Here is a 23,130-nt window from a genome sequence, read left to right as displayed (position 1 = left end):
AATTTCCATACACGAAATGGTCACAAAGCAAACAGTGCTAGTCCGCTGCCTTATTTCTAGTTGTTAATGACCAATATAGATGGTCATAGCCTTGTAGATTGTGGTGGGTTGTGATGACTAGGTGCCATCTCATCAGTTTTGCCTATGTGTCATGTCCATGTGGCAGTTTTTGCCTAGGTTGTGAAGCAACCTATATTTCTATCATTCCCAAAATTCCCAAAAAAATCTCATAAAATCTTTGGGGCATATCTTCATCAAATATGTAAAAATCCTTCCTTGCCTAGTTCAAAACTAATTGAACAATATTCATTTTCCTATTCTGTTCACAACAACACTTTGTGAAGGAAGTGCTATTTATATATTCTTGATTGCCCTCAGAATTTTTGGGCACTCTTTCCTATCCAAATCATTACCGCATGACAAAATTCAGCTCCATTTGCCTAGCAAATCTTCTTCGGCAAATTTCCTAAGTTTTTATCCACCTAGAAGCATTGTGAAGGAAGTACCTTTTTTATATCTCTAAATGATATGAAATTTATACAGTTCCTTCATATGCCCAAATTATCACCCTCCTCCAAATTGCAGCTCAGTCAAATCATCTATGTGAGCCCAGGTTCAATTTATATTTTATGGCCAAATTGGCACGTTGCAAAGCAAGTGTTATATAGACCCCTCCTATTACCCTCAAACTTTTCGGGCACTCTTCCATACCCAAATCATTGCCACATGATAATATTCAGCTCAATTTTCCTAGTAAATCTTTCTCGGGAAATTTCCAAAGTTTCTACCTCGAGAGAAGCTTTGTGAAGTAAGTACTAACTAGGCTTACCCAAATGATCTGAAAATTTACCAGCACATGACCATACCTAAGTAACTTACCTACACCAATTTTGAGCTCATTTCATTCATCAACTCTCTCTCACTATTTTTCCCAAGTTTCTGTCCATAGAAGAGCATTGTGAAGGAAGTACTACTTTGGCATGTCCAAATGGTATCAATTTTCTACAATGCTTTCCTATGCCCAAATAACCATCCTCCACAAAATTTCAGCTCACTCCATTCATTATTTTGAGCCCAGCTTCAACATTCATATTTTTGTCCAGCGTGGTACTTTGGAAAGCAAGTACCACCTAGGATCCTCCTTTTGATCTCAAAATTTGTGAAGACATTCTCCTTAGTAGATGATCATCCTCAGCCAAAACTCACGCCCATTGGCCATGTGCATTTTCCGTACCGCTAATCAAACACTTGGCTGCTAATTCATGTTTGAGCATCGATCGGTCTCCTCGTGAGAATCTTATGTTGTAATTTTCTTCCTAACACCAACCTGGGGAGTGCCCAACCCACTAGACATGCCTAGGCCTCCCAGAACACATGGCAACATTACGGTCACGCGGTGACCACGCGACGGGCATGCGAGTTTACGTGCTCTAGAGTTGGGGCCCTCGGCCACCGCCCAAAACTCGACGTATCGCCACCAAACCATGTATTTATGATTAAATAGGTCCTTATGCAACTAGAAATGATTTTTGGAAAAAATAAATAGCAAACTATGAGGCAGCTGCAGTTCAAATTTGACCCGCTTCCAACTAAATTGGCGGAAATTTGTCTTTTTCACGAGAGGTGGATCAAAAACTTTTACACCCAACCATTTTGTCAATTGTGCATTAAATATGGCCTAGTATTTTATAAAAATGATTTGGTCCAATTTTGCAACAATTATTTGGTAGTTCCTTCACAAAAAAACCTCCTTTCGGGCACTCGAAAAATGGAAAATGGTTTTTTCGTTCAACGAAAATGGAAACTTCCTTAGGAAACATTGTTTGCCATTCCAATATGGACCCTTATGCACAATATGAGATGATTTGAACAAACTATGCCATGAATGTGGCCATAAGATTGATCATTTGGCTTGAAAGCCATTGATCTCCACACATGATAGCTCGTTTCTGAGAACACTTTTTTAAAATAATTTCCATATTATAAGTTTGTTATTTTTCCTAGAAACTTGGCCACATATGATGACACAATGCGAAGGTTTCCCAATTTTTTGATTTTTTTTGAATTTTTTATGCCCGTTTCAAAATGCAGTCAAAACGACGGGAATGACCGTTCCTAGCTAGTGGTTGAATCTTGGAATTTTTTTGGTGTTTATCTGATTAAATAGATACTTATGTACCTGGAAATGATTTTTTGAAAAAATAAATAGCAAACTATGAGGCAACTGCAGTTCAAATTTGACCCACTTCCAGCTGAATCGGCGGAAATTTGTCTTTTTCACGAGAGGTGGATCAAAAACTTTTACACCCAACCATTTTGTTAATTGTGCATTAAATATGGCCTAGTATTTTATAAAAATGATTTGGTCCAATTTTGCAACAATTATTTGGTAGTTCCTTCACAAAAAACCTCCTTTCGGGCACTCGAAAAATGGAAAATGGTTTTTTTTCGTCCAACAAAAATGAAAACTTCCTTATAAAACATTGTTTCCCATTCCAATATGCACCCTTGTGCACAATATGAGATCATTTGAACAAACTATGCCATCAATGTGGCCATAAGATTGATCGTTTGGCTTGAAATCCATGAATCTTCAAAGATGATAGCTCATTTCTGAGAATACTTTTTTTAAATAATTACCGTATTACAAGTTTGTTATTTTTCCTAGGAACTTGGCCACATATGATGACACAATGCGAAGGTTTCCCAATTTTTTGATTTTTTTTGAATTTTTTATGCCCGTTTCAAAATGCAGTCAAAACGACGGGAATGACCGTTCCTAGCTAGTGGTTGAATCTTGGAATTTTTTTGGTGTTTCTCTGATTAAATAGATACTTATGTACCTAGAAATGATTTGGTCCAATTTTGCAACAATTATTTGGGAGGTCCTTCACAAAATAACCTCGTTTTGGGCACTCGAAAAATGGAAAATGGTTTTTTCGTCCAAAGAAAATGAAAAGTTTCTTAGGCAACATTGTTTGCCATTCCAATATGCACCCTTGTGCACAATATGAGATCATTTGAACAAACTATGCCATGAATGTGGCCATAAGATTGATCATTTGGCTTGAAATCCATGAATCTTCGGAGATGATAGCTCATTTCTGAGAATACTTTTTTTAAATAATTACCATATTACAAGTTTGTTATTTTTCCTGAAAACTTGGTCACATATGATGACACAATGTGAAGGTTTCCGAATTTTTTGATTTTTTTATGCCCATTTCAAAATGCGGTCAAAACGGCGGTAATGACCGTTCCTAGCTAGTGGTTGAATATTGGAATTTTTTGGTGTTTCTTTGATTAAATAGGTACTTATGTACCTAGAAATGATTTTTGGAAAAAATAAAGAGCAAGCTACAAGGTAGCTACAGTTCAAATTTGACCCGCTTCCAGCTGAATCGGCGGGAATTTGCCTTTTTCACGAGAGGTGGAACAAACATTTCTACAACCAACCATTTTGTCAATTGTGTATTAAATATGTCCTAGTATTTTATAAAATTGAGTTGGTCCAATTTTGCAGCAATTATTTGGGAGGTCCTTCACAAAAAACCTCCTTTCAGGCAGTCGAAAAATGGAAAATGATTTTTTCATCCAAAGAAAATGAAAACTTTCTTAGGCAACATTGTTTGCCATTCCAATATGCACCCTTGTGCACAATATGAGATCATTTGAAAAAACTATGCCATGAATGTGGCCATAAGATTGATCATTTGACTTGAAAGCCATTGATCTCCACACGTGATAGCTCGTTTCTGAGAACACTTTTTAAAAATAATTGCCGTATTACAAGTTTATTATTTTTCCTGGGAACTTGGCCACATATAATGACACAATGCGAAGGTTTCCCAATTTTTGATTTTTTTTTTGAAATTTTTATGCCCGTTTAAAAATGCAGTCAAAACGGCGGGAATGACCGTTCCTAGCTAATGGTTGAATCTTGGAATTTTTTTGGTGTTTCTCTGATTAAATAGATACTTATGTACCTACAAATGATTTTTGGAAAAAATAAAGAGCAAACTACAAGGAGCTACAGTTCAAATTTGACCCGCTTCCAACTGAATCGGCGAATTTTTTTCTTTTTCACGAGAGGTGGATCAAAACTTTTTACACCCAACCATTTGGTCAATTGTGCATTAAATATGGCCTAGTATTTTATAAAAATGATTTGGTCCAATTTTGCAACAATTATTTGGGAGGTCCTTCACAAAATAACCTCGTTTTGGGCACTCGAAAAATGGAAAATGGTTTTTTCGTCCAAAGAAAATGAAAAGTTTCTTAGGCAACATTGTTTGCCATTCCAATATGCACCCTTGTGCACAATATGAGATCATTTGAACAAACTATGCCATGAATGTGGCCATAAGATTGATCATTTGGCTTGAAAGCCATGAATCTTCAGAGATGATAGCTCATTTCTGAGAACACTTTTTTTGAAAGAATTGCCGTATTACAAGTTTATTATTTTTCCTGCTAACTTGGTCACATATAATGACACAACGCGAAGGTTCTCCAATTATTTGATTTTTTTTGAATTTTCTATGCCCATTTGAAAACGCGGTCAAAACAGTGGGCATGGTTGTTCCTAGTTGAATCCCTTAAAACTTTTGTTGTTTCTCTGATTAAATAGATACTTTTGTACCTAAAAATGATTTTTGGGAAAAATAAATAGCAAACTATGAGGCAGTCACGGTTCAAATTTGACCCGCTTCCAGCTGAATCGGTAGAAATTAGTCTTTTCACGAGAGGTGGATCAAAACTTTTGACACCCAACCATTTGGTCAATTATGCATTAAATATGGCCTAGTATTTTGAAAAATTGAATTGGTTCAATTTTTCAACAAATATGTGGTAGGTCCTTCACAAAAACTCAAAACTTCCTTGGCGATAAGTTTAATCATTTGGGTTCAAACCGGCCTCATTCTCCCCCCTCATCCTCTGCCGCTCGCGCACACTCAAGCCGCTCGCCGCCCACATGTGCTATGATTGTGAGTAATAAAATTGATGTGCTCCAAATTTGCAACAAATATTTGCTAGGTTCTTTATAAAAATATCATTTTGGACACTCGAAAAATGATTCTCTTACAAAAAACTCATATCTTAGAACACTTTTTTAATGATATTTACATTATTCAAAGTTTTTTATTTTTGCTGAAAAGTAGGTTACACTTGGTGACAGAATGCGAAGGTTTTTTATTTCTATTTATTTTTACAAATTTCTTAGGTCATCAAATAGCAGAGATGATTCAAAATCTTATTTTTAATCAATTATGACCAATTTAAATGGTCTTAACATCATCAAAGGAGATACTGCATTCTGATTGGTCTAAAATCATCTCACGCGGATCATGGATTAAGCACGGTCCGATGCACCTGGATCCAACGGCAGCCCACACCCACCTCATCGCTATCACCCCCTCCCGAATCCCTCTCATCCTTGTCCACACACGAAACCCTAGCCCCCTTCTCCCAATCGCCGCTGCCGCTCCCTTATCCCCATCGCCGCCGCCACCGTCCTTCCCCTCGCGCTGCCCAGATCTACGCACACTCTCGCCGCGACCGTCCTTCCCTCTCCGCCTCACCTCTATCTCCCACCACGCCGCTGCCACCGCCCCCGCCCCCGCACCATGGCCGGCCTCCACCCCTGCATCGACGATGAGGAGCCTGAGTACCCATGCCTCCCCGCCCTCAAGTGGCTCCTGTTCCCGGCTACCTGGATCCGTGTCGCCCCATCCACTCTCTCGCCCGGACCACACGCTGGACCGATCCCGCACCCGCACAGCCCATCGGCGACCTCGCCGGAGAAGAGAGAAGAAGGTGAGAGATGGAAGCGGCGGAGGCCGCGGCCGGCGTTCAGCTGGGCTCCTCGAAGCTGCAGATCGCGACCCAACTGGGCTCCTCCGCCGACCCGCACCAAGTTCCTCGAGGAGTTCGCACGGCGGTTCGACCTCCTCGGGCTGGTCTGATTCGGGATGGAGGTAGTGAGCATCCGCCGTAGCAGGGCCGACGACACGGGCTGGAGGGTGAGGCTCGCCTGCGCTGGCAGCGAGCTGGAGGAGGAGGTTTGACGCCGTGAGATCAACCGCCGGATGCCATGGGCGCCAGTTGGAAGCTGTAGGGCGAGATCGACCGCGTCCTCAAGAAGGTCCAGGAGGGCGTCGTCGTCTTCGACAACATCTGGAACAAGGCACGCACGCACGCGCCTCCTTCTTTCCTCTCCCCAACCCCACGCTAGATTCTCATGATTTTGCATGATTTTGGGGCAGGTCTACGACACCGAGAATGCGAACCAAAAGGAGAAGTTCGAGGCGGACCTCAAGAAGGAGATCAAGAAGTTGCAGCACTACTATGACCAGATCAAGACCTGGATCCAGTCCAGCGAGATCAAGGACAAGAAGGTGACCCCTCTGTAAACAGATCAAGGACCATGATCTGTTTGGTGCTGTTTTCGGTGATGATTTGGTCCTTGTAAATGCCCTCCTTGTAGATTTAGCTTAGTACACTAGATCATGTAATCTGTGTAGGCTTATTACTCTGTGTGGTTTTATCTTGCCACTGCAGTGAAGATCAGGGATTCACCGGCAACGGAGTTAGTTCTAATATTTTTGTTGTAACAGTTGTTACATTTCTCATGTTTGATTCCTGTTCTGGAAGTCCAAGTAACTTACAAAGTACGTCATATCATGATACATATTGCATGCATATTTGGTTTCCGGTTGATGCATGGTTGGTGTGCTAGCTGTTCATTAGTACCTGCTGGTTGTTACTATTGCTCTTTTTTATTAAGGCAGTTAGTGTTTAACATCTATCGCTTTATCGCCTAGCGACTAAATAATGTTTTGTTTCTGGTTAGTTAGGATGATTCGTCCGCTTGTATCCATTTTCCTGAACTAATTCTGTATATTAGTTCGTTTTAGGTTAATTTTATACTACCTAGGACCATGTGTTTTTGGTTAATTTTACTGTGTTGGATTTGGAAGCGCAGGCGACCTCCATGGACGACATCGACGATGAAGAGGAGGACAAGGAGGACGACATCGATGATGAAGAGGAGGACAAGGAGGACGACCAGGACATGCGCGACCCCACCCCCGAGCCCAACGAGCTCGACGAGGACATAGTCGAGTCCGACCTCGAGCTCGACGAGGAGGGCATCATCCAGTCTGACCATGACGGTGTGCCATAGAAGGTCCTGTGCTCTGCTCTGCCTGCCTCATTTACTGCCTCGCCACCGCAATAGATGTTCTTTTTTCTTTTGTAATTTTGCTGGACTTGTGCGTCTCCGTTCTGATGCGTTTGTGCGTGCGTATGTTGAACAGTGACCTCGGATCTGGTGAAGGGCGCCAAGGAGAAGCAGCTCAAGGTCAATGGCCCCGTCAGGATGCTGCTCAACATCACCACCAGGAAGTTCCCCTGTGGAGTAGGTAGCCACCTCCCTCTCTTTGCCCTTCCTTACCAATCCCATTTGCTTAGTAGCTCTGCATAGTATATGGTCCTTGCATGCTCACAGTAGCTCGTTGGTGATGTGGGTCACTATGTTTTTGTGGATAGCTGACTGTTTAGGGAATTTCCGTGACGATGATGATGTTGTGCTGGGCAGAGGATGTGAAACATTTAGACCGCTGAGGCCTTTCCGGTCTTTGATGATCTAAAATTGAGCTTTTTAAAACTGATGCCTAGCATGCCATCAACGTTTTTTTGTTCCTCATCTAGAATGCAGCTCTGTGTGTTGGTGTGATATAATGTAGAGGAGTTGCATGTGACTCGTTTGTCAGCTGAGCATATGATGTTACAAGGAGATGCTATTGAGATTTTACGCCGTTGAAGTATCTTAAACCGAGCTTTTTAAAACTGATGCTTGGTTGATCTAGTTCTAGTATATTAGTTGGGTGAGAGTCTACTGTTGTTGGTGCTGTGTTGTCATTTCTTTTTATGTCGTTGAAGAATAAAAAAGATAAGCATTTCTCCAGCCAATGTCTGAAGTAGTTGCTGCTGTGTAGTCATCGGCTGAACCTAGTTTGGCAGTGCTGTATTTAAAATACCATAGTATCTCAAAGCTTCGGTATTGCAATGCGTGGGCAATGAATACTACAGTTTTAAAGAAAATACATTTTTCTCAGTTTTAGAAAAACTACCGATGCGTTTGGCTCATGTTGTTTTACTGTAGTTTTGATCGATAGTCACACAACTTAATCTAACTTATACTAAACCTACGGAGCTACACGAATCAGTGTGTGCCGGCCGGCTGCATGCAACACTGTATGGTCTTCTGACAGCTGAGCTACGAAGTTGCAGACGTGATCGGCAGTAGCTAATTACAAAGAATAGGAATCAGTATCTTATTTTAATTAGTGTGGTGCATGCCATTGAAAGCATACTGACATGTGGTTAGTTATGCTTGTGAACCAAGATGCACGGTAGTCAACCAGCAATGACACGAGCGACTTTTCCTCAGTTTGAGAAAAAGAGGTCTAGACCACTTTTTTTAATACTCCAAGAGAACCACAGTAACAACAATACCACTGTTTATGAAACCGTAGTTTTTGGTATAGCCAAATGCCTCAAAGTATTCAAAACTACAGTTTTTCAAAATCTATGGTATTCTAGTAATGCTTTGAAAATACTTTGCATCCAAACGGGGCCTGCAATTAGCACATAGCTGCGTTGTACAGTTGCTTATATAATCAGATGTTGTATGTAGTCACGTACGCTTTCCAATTTTGATCCAATGCTTGCTTCCTAGCTCACGTGTGTCAGTTTTTCAGATACTTGTGACTCCTTGTGCATCACCCCTCAACTAACAAGTAAAAGTAAATAAAATTGTTGTTTATGCTCACTCCTTGTCTTCATATACTTTTTTCGTTGGCTGTTACTTCTCTTCTTTTATATTGAGTTTGGGAATTTGGTATTGATGATAGTACGACGACTCTGTCATCTGATGCGCAAGTCCATGCACGTCGGCTCTCTGGGTAAGAGAACTTGTCTCGCTGCAGTTGCAGTTATTGAATGACAGTAGAGCAAATTGAATTTTAACAATTCTATCTTCCGCGATTAAAACAAATCTACGACAGAGTTGCAGCAAACTAATGTTATCAGTTCTATCTTCTGTGATCAAAACAAACCCGCAGCAGTTTTCCAATGTCAGTAGCAGCAAGCTGAATTTTATAATTATATCTTCTGTGAAGTTTAGGTGCAATGTGTGGCAGTGAAGTATTTTGCATGGCCTGCACTTGTGCAATGAATTTTCATATTGTGTCTCTGTTTTCTTGTATGAATGAGTATCTCATTTTAACTAGCTGGAGAATAAAAAGCATGGTACTAGCTGAATTTGTGTTGGCATTCTTAATAACTGCCCTTTTTTGAAAGGTCTCTCATAATATATTGGCTTCAGTTTTTTTGATTCTTTTTTGTTGATTCATGTAACAGGTCGTCCAGTAAAGCTGTCGAAGGAGCTCCATGCTGAAGAACATAACACTTGTAGAGCTTGTAAAATACTGTATCTCATTATTGAACTTGTGGAGCTTGTAGCTGTGACTGGCATACTGTTATTACACTTGCAGAGCTTGCAAAGTGTATGTTAGAGCTTATTTTGTACAGCAGGAGCTTTGTATTGAATCTGGCTGATAATATTTGAAGTGTTACTTGTAGAATTGTTTTGTCCGGCGACTCAGACATACTGGGTTTTTATTTATGTTAAATTGAAAAAAATGAAGAATATGACCCTGACAGCTAGGACCCAGTTACCAGAACCTCAAAACGGGGACCCATTTTATAAAAAACAAAAAATGGGACTGCTAAGACAAAAAGGCCATGGCCCAAAAATAAAAAGGCTGCAATGTTGGGCTTGGCCCATGAAGTCAATGAAAAATTAACAGGAAAAAAATATAGAAAGGCTGAATTAATGGGCTAGGCCCATGTAGAAAACTGAATTGGACCGGGCTGAATCTTGTGCCACATCAGCTTGCCACGCTGGATGCCTACGTGGCCTGGGGAGGTTGCTAGTGACCAAAACGCCACAATGGACTTATTTTGGTCATAAACGTTTGCGACCATTCCAGAAGAAAAGTCGCTATAGTCAGTTTACGACGGCCAGCTTTTAACCTTCTGTTTTTGGTCACAAAAAGGTCACAAATGGAAATTTGTGACCATTCAGTGACCAATAGTGGTGGTCACAAGTTGACATATTTCTTGTAGTGGTGATACTTCTCACCATCACCATTCTTTCTTGGTCCCCGTGCTGATTCGATTGGTGCTGTTTGGATTCTGCCCTTCTAGCAACCATATTGCTTTGGAGTTAATGGTCAGCCATTCACTCTTAGACTATTGATTATTGAAACACCTTTCTGACATTGGTCGTGCAACCCAACCCATATTTCGAGCGCACCTTTCAACCAATGTTTAATTGTGTATGTTTTCCTCGAGCATACTTCATTACATCATTTTATCTGACAAATGTTATCTCCTTATCCACATAATTGTGGAGATCCATCCTTTTGGATACCTCGTTGAATTATCGCTGAGTCCATCAGCCACCTCCTCATCCTCTCCTTGGCTTAATGATGGACCCTTGTTCGAAACTCGCTTCCATAGTTCATTTCCCGAGAATCATATAATGTCAACTCGTCAATTGTGTTGCACCTCTTCTTCTTAGGCATCCTGAGTCTGAGATATCCTAACACCAATCAGATATGGATCCCGGTCAGATATGATGGTTGGGACGCATTTTCCAAGAGTTATAATGTTGGTCTTTACATGACCCGGTAAGGTGATGTCATGCCTAGCACACCTGGCCGGAGGACCTATTGGTATAGTTTCCTTTTTAGAAAGGATATCCATTCTTCCATGAGGAAATTGTAAAACTTATTCTACAAGTTGATCCTGATGGATCCTTCGTGCATCCAAATTCTGAACCTTACTTGATGACCATGTCAATGCTATCTCGAAGCATGCCTGTGGTACTCTGCACATTTTGAAGCACCATGCTAAATTTCCTTCATCAATTATTCACCCCTACCTAAAGGGTTTTCTACGTCATATCCTGTCATGGATATCTTGCTCTGCTTGTCCTTGGGAAGGATATACCCCCTCAAATATGTGTTTAAACACATTTTCCTTTCCATTGTTTTGTTTATTCTGATAATCGTATTTTCCTTTCCTTTGGTTGGTTTAACGTTTCCAGTGATCTATATGATCTAAGCAGTAATATTCTCCTGCTCAAGTAAACACCCCGGTGTACAACTCTATCAGTAAGACCTTGTTACTATTGTTGATGACATTCCGGTAGCCACCGATGGACGAGAACTTTGCCTATTGGTCCGCCTCGTTCAACGAGCAGGAAAATGGTTCTCTTCGTCCCTCGCCCTTGGTACCGACGTTGTTGCCGACATAATAGACAGGCTACCCTCTGACATGCCTTGCTTGCATGATCACGCAAGACGTCTCTGCCCTGCCTACTTTTAAACACACATGGTGGGCCCATAACCCACAGTTCCACAGGATCGAAACCTGACTCTCCTGTACACCCCCAGTTTCCAAAGTTATTCCTCGCGCTTGACTTCTTATGTAACTCACGGGCCACCTGCCAAGTGATCTATTTGGGTATCCGACGCAATACTTATTCTCATTGCTCTGAACCCCTTTCACCTTCTGATAGGCATCGAACGCTTGCCTATCAGTTTGAAACTTCTCATGGTACCTTCTTACTTTGCTCTCGACATCTTCTTAAGTTTCAATTCGAGTGTTACTTATGCTTCTTCCCCTGAGTTAACCGTATGATGCTCGATCTTGTTAGAATCTGTCCTTATGGGGTTTCCCTTCTCACCCTTCCGTAAGTACGGTGAAGATCCTGAAGGAAGGACGGAAAACTTCATCATGATGACTTGAAGCAAAGAAATGAAGACATCAACGTAATGGATCAACCTCTTTGAGAAGAGCAACTAGCAACGAGAACCCTCGCTAGAATTGCTTAACCAGAGTGCCCCCTTATGCCTTTTAAATCTCGGGACGAGATTTCTTGTAGTGGAGGAGAATTGTGACGCCCGGGTAATCATGCTATAGTAACCTCTACTAATGATGCCACGTCACCGCGGTCACTGTTGTTAATCTTGCGTTAATTCAAACCTGATCGAATTCAAAATTCGAAATCAAACCAAACGATGAAGTTTTCAAACATTAAAACCAAAATGCTCGGAGTGTGTCGATTAATCCATAAGTAGTGATAGGTGATGAAACCACACTTTTATAAAATATTTATGTGCACTAAAATAATGAAAAGAATATTTGAAAATACTTAATAAATGCTTTTATGTGTATAGGTAATTGTAAGCTAGTTAAAATAATGTGTGAACATTTTATTACAGTGAGTTATGCCACCTTACTAATTTAGGTATGGGTTTTATAGTTTGATAAAACTATTTTCATATTAAAACATTTAAAACCGAAGTTAAAAGAATAAATAAAGACAAAACAAAAATAAAATAAAACACCCCCCCCCCCCGCCCTAACTAGGCCAGGCCCAGCTGTCCACTGTGCCGACCGGCCCACCGGCCCAGCCGCCCACCCATAAGGCCCCCCCGGGGTCAAACCCTAGTCACAGTGACCCACTCCCCCCGATCCCCTCTCGCCCCTGGATCTGGACGGCGCCCCTTCCCGTCGCCCCGCACGATCCCCCATTCCTTCCCACTCCCCTCCACTCCTCCCACGTCCCACTCCTCCCTCTGCCCCCCTCCATGATCCTAATCGGGATCGGGGGCACCGAGCCGCCGACCCCACCTCTCCCGCCCCGGCGCTGACCACCGCCTTCCATCGTAGCTGCTGCCCAGCGTCGCCCGGCGACCTTGCTATCGCGGACAAGCTGCGCATCGGCGATGAACTTCCCCGACACCGGCGCCTCGCGGCCACCTCCTCAGACACCCCGTCCTCGTCCTCCTCCTCGAGCACGCTGCCGCTTCTCTGCACCACAAGTGATGCCCGAACTATCCTCCTCTCTCCCCCGCTGCCGCCCGACCTCGCTGGAGCTCATAACCCGCCACGGCACTGCACGCACTCCGCCGCGCCACCGCGCGCTGCCCCCCTGCCCGACGTGCCCGCGTCGTCCCCTGCTCCCGCCGCCGACGGCCGCTCGCCTCCGCTGGACTTTGTCATGCGCGAGCGCTCGCGCCACCCTGCGCCTCGTCCACTCGCCGCCGGCCCCGCAATCGTCACCTCGCGCCCGCGCTCGCATCGCCCGCTTGCCTTCCGCGCCCCCGCGCGCTGCCCTTGCCGCTTCCCTGCCGCTGGCCCGGCCCCGCACTGGCCGCGCCACCCCCCTCGCTTCACCCCTCACCACCGGCCCCAGGCCACCATCCTTCACCTGCTCCGGCGCCTTGCCGGGTTCGGGCGCCCGCAGCGTCACACCGCCCCGCAACCGCCCCGGTTGGCCTATGGGCCAATGACACAAGGGCCCCACCCTAGAACGAAAAAAAGAAAAAAAAGAAATTTAAAATAAATAAATAAATAATAAGTAAATAAAAATGTTAATTAATTAACTAAATTAATTAACTTGATTAATCCTGTTTAATTAAACTAATTAAACATTAGGTACCTAATTAACTAATTAAACTGATTAATATGTTAATTAGGTTATTGTACCTATGACATGTGGGACCCACATGTCAGCGACTCAGTCAACACCTTTGTTGACTGCTGATGTCATGCTGACATCAGCAAGCACTATTCTGGATAATGTTGTATTAAATTAATTAAATAAGTGCTAAAATTAATTTAAATCTTTTACAATTAATATAAAATAAACTGTAGCTCGGATGGAAAAACTTTGTACATGAAAGTTTCTCAGAACGACGAGAAAAATCTGGGTACGCAGCCCGTTCGTCCGCCACACATCCCTAGCATAGCAAACCTGCAACCTTCCCCCTCTGGTTCATCTGTCCGAAAACGTGAAACACCAGGAATACTTTCCTGGATGTTTTCCTCCTTCGCCGGTATCACCTACTACTGCTTAGGGCACACCTAGCACCGCTCATTGTCACGTCACGCATCGTCATGCTTATGTTTGCATTGTATTTATTGTTTCTTCCCCCTCTTCTCTCCGATAGACTACGAGACCGACGCTGCTGCCGCCCCATTCGACTACGGAGTTGACGACCCCTCCTTCTTGCCAGAGCAACTAGGCAAGCCCCTCCCTTGATCACCAGATATCACCTATTCTTCTCTATACTGCTTGCATTAGTGTAGTGTAGCATGTTACTGCTTTCAGTTAATCCTATTCTGATGCATAGCCTGTCATTATTGCTACAGTTGTTACCCTTACCTGCTATCCTACTGCTTAGTATAGGATGCTAGTGTTCCATCAGTGGCCCTACACTCTTGTCCGTCTGCCATGCTATACTACTGGGCCGTGATCACTCGGGAGGTGATCACGGGAATATACTATATACTTTATACTGTTGCATTACTTATGATACTGTTCGGAGATGGGGGCTGAAGGGGCAGGTGGCTCCATCCTGGTTGAGGTGGGCCTGGGTTCCCGATGGCCCCCGACTGTTACTTTGTGGCGGAGCGACAGGGCAGGTTGAGACCACCTAGGAGAGAGGTGGGCCTGGCCCTGGTCGGCGTTCGCGGATACTTAACACGCTTAACGAGATCTTGGTATTTGATCTGAGTTGGGTGGTTGACCTTATACGCACTAACCGCCACGTGGGACAAGATATGGGCAACCGGCGTCATGGTATCAGCCGAAGCTCTTTTTGACGTCAGCGAGTGAGCGGCGCGCACCGGATTGGACTGGAACGCCTGCTAGGCTAGGTCTGCTTCTAGCCGCGTACGCAACGTGCAGGTGTGCAATGGGCGATGGGCCCAGACCCCTGCGCGCATAGGATTTAGACCGGCGTGCTGACCTCTCTGTTGAGCCTAGGTGGGGCTGCAACGTGTTGATCTTCCGAGGCCGGACATGTCCCAGGAAAGTGTGCCTGGTCAAAGGGATCGAGCATGTCGGGTAATGTGGTGCACCCCTGCAGGGAAGTTTATCTATTCGAATAGCCGTGATCTTCGGTAACAGGACGACTTGGAGTTGTACCTTGACCTTATGACAACTAGAACCGAATACTTAATAAAACACACCCTTCCAAGTGCCAGATACAACCCTGTGATCGCTCTCTAACAGGGCGACGAGGAGGGGATCGCCGGGTAGGATTATGCTATGCGATGTTACTTGGAGGACTTCAGTCTACTCTCTTCAACATGCTGCAAGACGGAGGCTGCCAGAAGCGTAGTCTTCGACAGGATTAGCTATCCCCCTCTTATTCTGGCATTCTGCAGTTCAGTCCACCGATATGGCCCTTTACACATATAACCATGCATATGTAGTGTAGCTCCTTGCTTGCGAGTACTTTGGATGAGTACTCACGGTTGCCTTGTCCCCCCTTTTCCCCTTTTCTTTACCCGATTGCGGCGACCAGACGATGGAGTCCAGGAGCCAGATGCCACCGTTCACAACGACTCCTACTACACCAGAGGTGCCTACTACTACGTGCAGCCCGTTGACGACGACCAGGAGTAGTTGGGAGGATCCCAGGCAGGAGTCCTGCGCCTCTTTCGACCTATATCCCAGTTTGTGCTAGACTTCTTAAGGCAAACTTGTTTAACTTATGTCTTTACTCAGATATTGTTGCTTCCGCTGACTCATCTATGATCGAGCACTTGTATTCGAGCCCTCGAGGCCCATGGCTTGTATTATGATGCTTGTATGACTTATTTTATTTTTAGAGTTGTGTTGCGATATCTTCCCGTGAGTCCCTGATCTTGACCGTACACGTTTGCATGTATGATTAGTGTACGATTGAAACGGGGGCGTCATAGAACACCACGGCGAAATGGTGTGTCCGAACGTCGTAATCGTACTTCACTTGATATGGTGCGATCTATGATGTCTCTTACCGATTTACCGCTATTGTTTTGGGGTTATGCTTTAGAGACGGCTGAATTCACGTTAAATAGGACACCATCAAAATCCGTTGAGACGACGCCTTATGAACTATGGTTTGGCAAGAAACCAAAGTTGTCGTTTCTTAAAGTTTGGGGTTGTGATGCTTATGTGAAAAAGCTTCAACCTGATAAGCTCGAACCCAAATCAAAAAAAATTGTCTTCATAGGATACCCAAAAGAGACTGTTGGGTACACCTTCTATCACAGATCCGAGGGCAAGACGTTTGTTGCTAAATTCGGAATCTTTCTAGAGAAGGAGTTTCTCTCGAAAGAAGTGAGTGCGAGGAAAGTAGAACTTGATGAGGTAACTGTACCTGCTCCCTTATTGGAAAGTAGTTCGTCACAGAAACCGGTTTATGAGACACCTACACCAATTAGTGAGGAAGTTAATGATGATGATCATGAAACTTCAGATCAAGTTGTTACTAAACCTCGTAGGTCAACCAGAGTAAGATCCGCACTAGAGTGGTACGGTAATCCTATTCTGGAAGTTATGTTGCTAGACCATGACGAACCTACGAACTATGAAGAAGCGATGGTGAGCCCAAATTCCGCAAAATGGCTTGAGGCCATGAAATCTGAGATGGGATCCATGTATGAGAACAAAGTATGGACTTTGGTTGACTTGCCCGATGATCGGCAAGTCATTGAGAATAAATGGATCTTCAAGAAGAAGACTGACACTGACGGTAATGTTACTGTCTATAAAGCTCGACTTGTTGCAAAAGGTTTTCGACAAGTTCAAGGGATTGACTACGATGAGACCTTCTCACCCGTAGCGATGCTTAAGTCTGTCCGAATCATGTTAGCAATTGCCGCATTTTATGATTATGAAATTTGGCAAATGGATGTAAAAACTGCATTCTTGAATGGATTTTTGGAAGAAGAGTTGTATATAATGCAACTGGAAGGTTTTATCGGTCCAAAGGGAGCTAACAAAGTGTGCAAGCTCCAGCGATCCATTTATGGACTGGTGCAAGCCTCTAGGAGTTGGAATAAATGCTTTGATAGTGTGATCAAAGCATTTGGTTTTATACAGACTTTTGGAGAAGCCTGTATTTACAAGAAAGTGAGTGGGAGCTCTATAGCATTTCTGATATTATATGTGGATGACATATTGCTGATTGGAAATGATATAGAATTTCTGGATAGCATAAAGGGATACTTGAATAAGAGTTTTTCAATGAAAGACCTCGGTGAAGCTGCTTATATACTGGGCATCAAGATCTATAGAGATAGATCAAGATGCTTAATTGGACTTTCACAAAGCACATACCTTGACAAAGTTTTGAAGAAGTTCAAAATGGATCAAGCAAAGAAAGGGTTCTTGCCTGTGTTACAAGGTGTGAAGTTGAGTAAGACTCAATGCCCGACCACTTCAGAAGATAGAGAGAAGATGAAAGATGTTCCCTATGCTTCAGCCACAGGCTCTATCATGTATACAATGCTGTGTACCAGACCTAATGTGTGCCTTGCTATAAGTCTAGCAGGGAGGTACCAAAGTAATCCAGGAGTGGATCAGTGGATAGCGGTCAAGAACAACCTGAAATACCTGAAAAGGACTGATACGTCCATTTTGCATCATGCTTTTATATTGATATTTATTGCATTATGGGCTGTTATTACACATTATGTCACAATACCTATGTCTATTCTCTCTTATTTACAAGGTTTACATAAGGAGGGAGAATGCCGACAGCTGGAATTCTGGGCTGGAAAAGGAGAAAATATTAGAGACCTATTCTACACAGCTCCAAAAGTCCTGAAACTCCATGGAAGTTATTTTCAGAATAAAAAAATACTGAGCGGAAGAAATACGTCAGGGGGCCACCACATTTCCATGAGGATGGGGGCGCGCCCTACTCCCCAGGGCGCGCCCCCTGCCTCGTGGGCCTCCTGTTGGCTCTCCGGTGGCCATCATCTGCTATATGAAGTCTTTCGTCAAGGGAAAAATCATAAGCAACCTTCCGGGACGAGACTCCGCCGCCACGAGGCGGAACCTTGGTGGAACCAATCTAGGGCTCCGGCAGAGCTGTTCTGCCGGGGACACTTCCCTCCGGGAGGGGGAAATCATCGCCATCATCATCACCAACGCTCCTCTCATTGGGAGAGGGCAATCTCCATCAACATCTTCACTAGCACCATCTCCTCTCAAAACCCTAGTTCATCTCTTGTATCCAAGTCTTGTCTCCAAGTCCTGGATTGGTACTAGTAGGTTGCTAGTAGTGTTAATTACTCCTTGTAGTTGATGCTAGTTGGTTTATTTGGTGGAAGATCATATGTTCAGATTCTTTATGCATATTAGTACCCCTCTGGTTATGAACATGAATATGCTTTGTGAGTAGTTACGTTTGTTCCTGAGGACATGGGAGAAGTCTCGCTATTAGTAGTCATGTGAATTTGGTATTCGTTCGATATTTTGATGAGATGTATGTTGTCTATCCTCTAGTGGTGTTATGTGAACGTCGACTACATAACACTTCACCATTATTTGGGCCTAGAGGAAGGCATTGGGAAGTAATAAGTAGATGATGGGTTGCTAGAGTGACAGAAGCTTAAACCCTAGTTTATGCGTTGCTTCGTAAGGGGCTGATTTGGATTCATATGATTCATGCTATGGTTAGGTTTACCTTAATACTTTTGTTGTAGTTGCGGATGCTTGCAATAGAGGTTAATCATAAGTGGGATGCTTGTTCAAGTAAGAACAGCACCCAAGCACTGGTCCACCCACATATCAAATTATCAAAGTACCGAATGCGAATCATATGAACATGATGAAAACTAGCTTGACGATAATTCCCATGTGTCCTCGGGAGCACTTTTCTCTATATAAGAGTTTGTCCAGGCTTATCCTTTGCTACAAAAAGTATTGGGCCACCTTGCTACAATTTATTTACTTTTGTTACTTGTTGCTCGTTACCAATTATCCTATCACAAAACTATCTGTTACCACTTATTTCAGTACTTGCAGAGAATACCTTGCCGAAAACCGCTTATCATTTCCTTATGCTCCTCGTTGGGTTCGACACTCTTACTTATCAAAAGGACTATGATAGATCCCCTATACTTGTGGGTCATCAAGACTCTTTTCTGGCGCCATTGCCGGGGAGTGAAGCGCCTTTGGTAGGTGGAATTTGGTAAGGAAAAATTTATATAGTGTGCTGAAATTTTCTGTCACTTGTTACTATGGAAAGTAATCCTCTGAGGGGCTTGTTCGGGGTATCTTCGCCCCGACTAGTAGAGCAAAGAGTTGCTCCTCAACCTGCTGAACCTACTGAAAATGAAAATGTTCCCTTTGAAGTTCCTTCGGGTATGTTAGAAAAACCGCTAGCTAATCCTTTTGCAGATGATGGAACAAAGCATCCTGATGAGTACCTAATTTATGTTGATGAAGTTTGTGGATTATTTAAGCTTGCAGGTATACCCGATGATGTTATTAAGAAGAAGGTCTTCCCTTTATCTTTGGAGGGAGATGCATCGACATGGTATAGGCTATGTGATGATACGGGGTCATGGAACTACAAACGATTGAAATTGGAATTTCATCAGAAGTTTTATCCTATGCATCTTGTTCATCGTGATCGCAATTATATATATAATTTTTGGCCTCGTGAAGGAGAAAGCATTGCTCAAGCTTGGGGGAGGCTTAAATCAATGTTATATTCATGCCCCAATCATGAGCTCTCAAGAGAAATAATTCTTCAAAGTTTTTATGCTCAGCTTTCTGATAACAATCGCACCATGCTCGATACTTCTTGTGCTCGCTCTTTTACGATGAAGACTATTGAATTCAAATGGAATTTATTGGATAGAATTAAGCGCAACTCTGAAGATTGGGATCTCGACGAAGGTAAGGAGTCAGGTATGACACCTAAGTTTTATTGTGTTAAATCTTTTATGGATACCGATGTTTTCCGTAAATTTAGCACTAAATATGGACTTGACTCTGAGATAGTAGCTTCTTTCTGTGAATCTTTTGCTACTTATATTGATCTCCCCAAGGAGAAGTGGTTTAAATATCATCCTCCCATATAAGTAAAAGTAGCTGCACCTATTAAAGTTGAAGAAAAGACTATCACTTATAATGATCCTGTTGTTCCTACTTATATTGAGAAACCACCTTTCCCTGTTAGGATAAAGGATCATGCTAAAGCTTCAACTGTGGTTCGTAAAAGCAATATTAGAACTTATACACCCCCTGAGCAAGTTAAAGTTGAACCTAATATTTCTATTGTTAAAGATCTCTTGGCTGATAATATTGATGGGCATGTTATTTATTTCTGCGGTGAAACTGCTAGAATTGCCAAACCTTGTGCTAAAGATAAACATAGACCTCTGGTAGGCATGCCTGTTATTTCTGTTAAAATAGGAGATCATTGTTATCATGGCTTATGTGATATGGGTGCTAGTGCTAGTGCTATACCTCATGACTTATACAAAGAAATTATGCATGATATTGCACCTGCTGAGATAGAAGATATTGATGTTACCGTTAAGCTTGCCAATAGAGATACCATATCACCCATTGGATTTGTTAGAGATGTTGAAGTCTTGTGTGGGAAAACTAAATATCCTGCTGATTTTCTTGTTCTCTGTTCCCCACAAGATAGGTTTTGTCCCATTATATTTGGTAGACCCTTCTTGAACACAGTTAATGCTAGGATAGACTGCAAAAAGAATGTTGTTACTATTGGCTTGGGTGATATGTCTCATGAGTTTAATTTCTCTAAATTTAGTAGACGACACCGTGAAGAAGAATTGCCTAGTAAGGATGAAATTATTGGTCTTGCTTCTATTGCCGTACCTCCTAGTGATCCTTTAGAACAATATTTGCTAGACCATGAAAATGATATGTTTATGAATGAAAGAAGGGAAATAGATGAAGTATTCTTTAAACAGGAACCTATCCTGAAACACAATTTGCCTGTTGAAATCCTAGGGGATCCTCCTCCACCCAAGGGTGATCACGTGTTTGAGCTCAAACCGTTACCTGATACTCTTAAATATGCTTATCTCGATGAGAAAAAGATATATCCTGTTATTATTAGTGCTAACCTTTCAAAGCATGAAGAAGAGGGATTATTGAAAACTCTGAAGAAGCATCGTGCTGCTATTGGGTATACTCTTGATGATCTTAAGGGCATTAGTCCCACTTTATGTCAACATAAAATAAATTTGGAGGAAGATGCCAAACCAGTTCGTGATCATCAACGACGTCTGAATCCTAAAATGAAAGAAGTGGTAAGAAAGGAAATACTAAAGCTCCTTGAGGCAGGTATAATTTATCCCGTTGCTGATAGTCAGTGGGTAAGTCCTGTCCATTGTGTCCCTAAAAGGGGAGGTATTACTGTCGTTCCTAATGATAAAGATGAATTGATTCCTCAAAGAATTATTACAGGTTATAGGATGGTAATCGATTTCCGCAAATTAAATAAAGCCACTAAAAAGGATCATTGCCCCTTACCTTTTATCGATCAAATGCTAGAAAGATTATCCAAACATACACATTTTTGCTTTCTAGATGGTTATTCTGGTTTCTCTCAGATACCTGTGTCAGCCAATGATCAATCAAAGACCACTTTTACATGCCCTTTTGGTACTTTTGCTTATAGATGCATGCCTTTTGGTTTATGTAATGCACCTGCTACCTTTCAAAGATGCATGATGGCTATATTCTCTAACTTTTGTGAAAAGATTCGTGAGGTTTTCATGGACAACCTTTCCGTCTATGGATCCTCTTTTGACGATTGCTTGAGCAACCTAGATCAAGTTTTGCAGAGGTGTGAAGAAACTAATCTTGTCTTGAACAGGGAAAAGTGCCACTTTATGGTTAATGAAGGTATTGTCTTGGGGCATAAAGTTTCTTAAAGAGGTATTGAAGTTGATAAAGCCAAGGTTGATGCTATTGAAAAGATGCCATGTCCCAAGGACATCAAAGGTATAAGAAGTTTCCTTGGTCATGCCGGTTTTTATAGGAGGTTCATTAAGGACTTCTCAAAAATTTCTCAGCCTCTGACTAATTTATTACAAAAAGATATACCATTTATCTTTGATGATGAGTGTGTAGAAGCATTTGAAATACTTAAGAAAGCATTGATCTCTGCACCTATTGTTTAGCCACTTGATTGGAATTTACCCTTTGAAATTGTGTGTGATGCTAGTGATTATGCTATAGGTGTTGTTCTAGGGCAAAGAGTTGATAAGAAATTAAACGTTATTCAATATGCTAGTAAAAATCTAGACAATGCTCAAAGAAATTATGCTACTACTAAGAAAGAATTTTTAGCAGTTGTATTTGCTTGTGATAAGTTCAGACCTTATATTGTTGATTCTAAAGTAACTATTCACACTGATCATGCTGCTATTAAATATCTTATGGAAAACAAAGATGCTAAACCTAGACTTATTAGATGGGTTCTCTTGCTACAAGAATTTGATTTGCATGTTGTTGATAGAAAGGGAGCTGAGAACCCCGTTGCAGACAACTTGTCTAAGTTAGAAAATATTCTTGATGACCCGCTACCTATTGACGATAGCTTTCCTGATGAGCAATTAAATGTCATAAATACTTCTCGAACTGCTCCATGGTATGTTGATTATGCTAATTATATTGTTGCTAAATTTATACCACCTAGTTTCACATACCAGCAAAAGAAAAAGGTTTTCTATGATTTGCGGCATTACTTTTGGGATGACCCACATCTTTATAAAGAAGGAGTAGATGGTGTTATTAGACATTGTGTACCTGAGCATGAACAGGAACAGATCCTACGCAAGTGTCACTCTGATGCTTATGGAGGACACCACGCTGGAGATAGAACTGCACATAAGGTATTGCAATCTGGTTTTTATTGGCCTACTCTCTTCAAGGATGCTCGTAAGTTTGTCTTATCTTGTGATGAATGTGAAAGAATTGGTAATATTGGTAGACGTCAAGAAATGCCTATGAATTATTCACTTGTTATTGAACCATTTGATGTTTGGGGCTTTGATTATATGGGACCTTTTCCTGCCTCTAATGGTTATACACATATTTTAGTTGCTGTTGATTACGTTTTTTTGACTATATGCTGTTGATTACGTTACTAAGTGGGTAGAAGCTATTCCAACTAGTAGTGCTGATCATAACACTTCTATTAAGATGCTTAA

At 42.2% G+C, this 23,130-nt stretch overlaps 2 pseudogenes; both read left to right on the top strand.

The window, feature by feature from the left end:
- The first annotated feature begins 7,594 nt into the window (after window positions 1-7,594).
- Window positions 7,595-7,679, top strand: LOC123132712 (uncharacterized; annotated as a pseudogene).
- Window positions 7,680-7,777: 98 nt separating this feature from the next.
- Window positions 7,778-7,861, top strand: LOC123132714 (uncharacterized; annotated as a pseudogene).
- Window positions 7,862-23,130: the final 15,269 nt, after the last annotated feature.

The sequence above is a fragment of the Triticum aestivum genome, chromosome 6A (assembly GCF_018294505.1).
Source record: "Triticum aestivum cultivar Chinese Spring chromosome 6A, IWGSC CS RefSeq v2.1, whole genome shotgun sequence".
In the NCBI taxonomy this organism is placed as follows: domain Eukaryota; kingdom Viridiplantae; phylum Streptophyta; class Magnoliopsida; order Poales; family Poaceae; genus Triticum; species Triticum aestivum.
The sequence above is the reverse complement of the archived record's forward strand: the minus strand, read 5'-3'. Positions and strand labels throughout refer to the sequence as shown.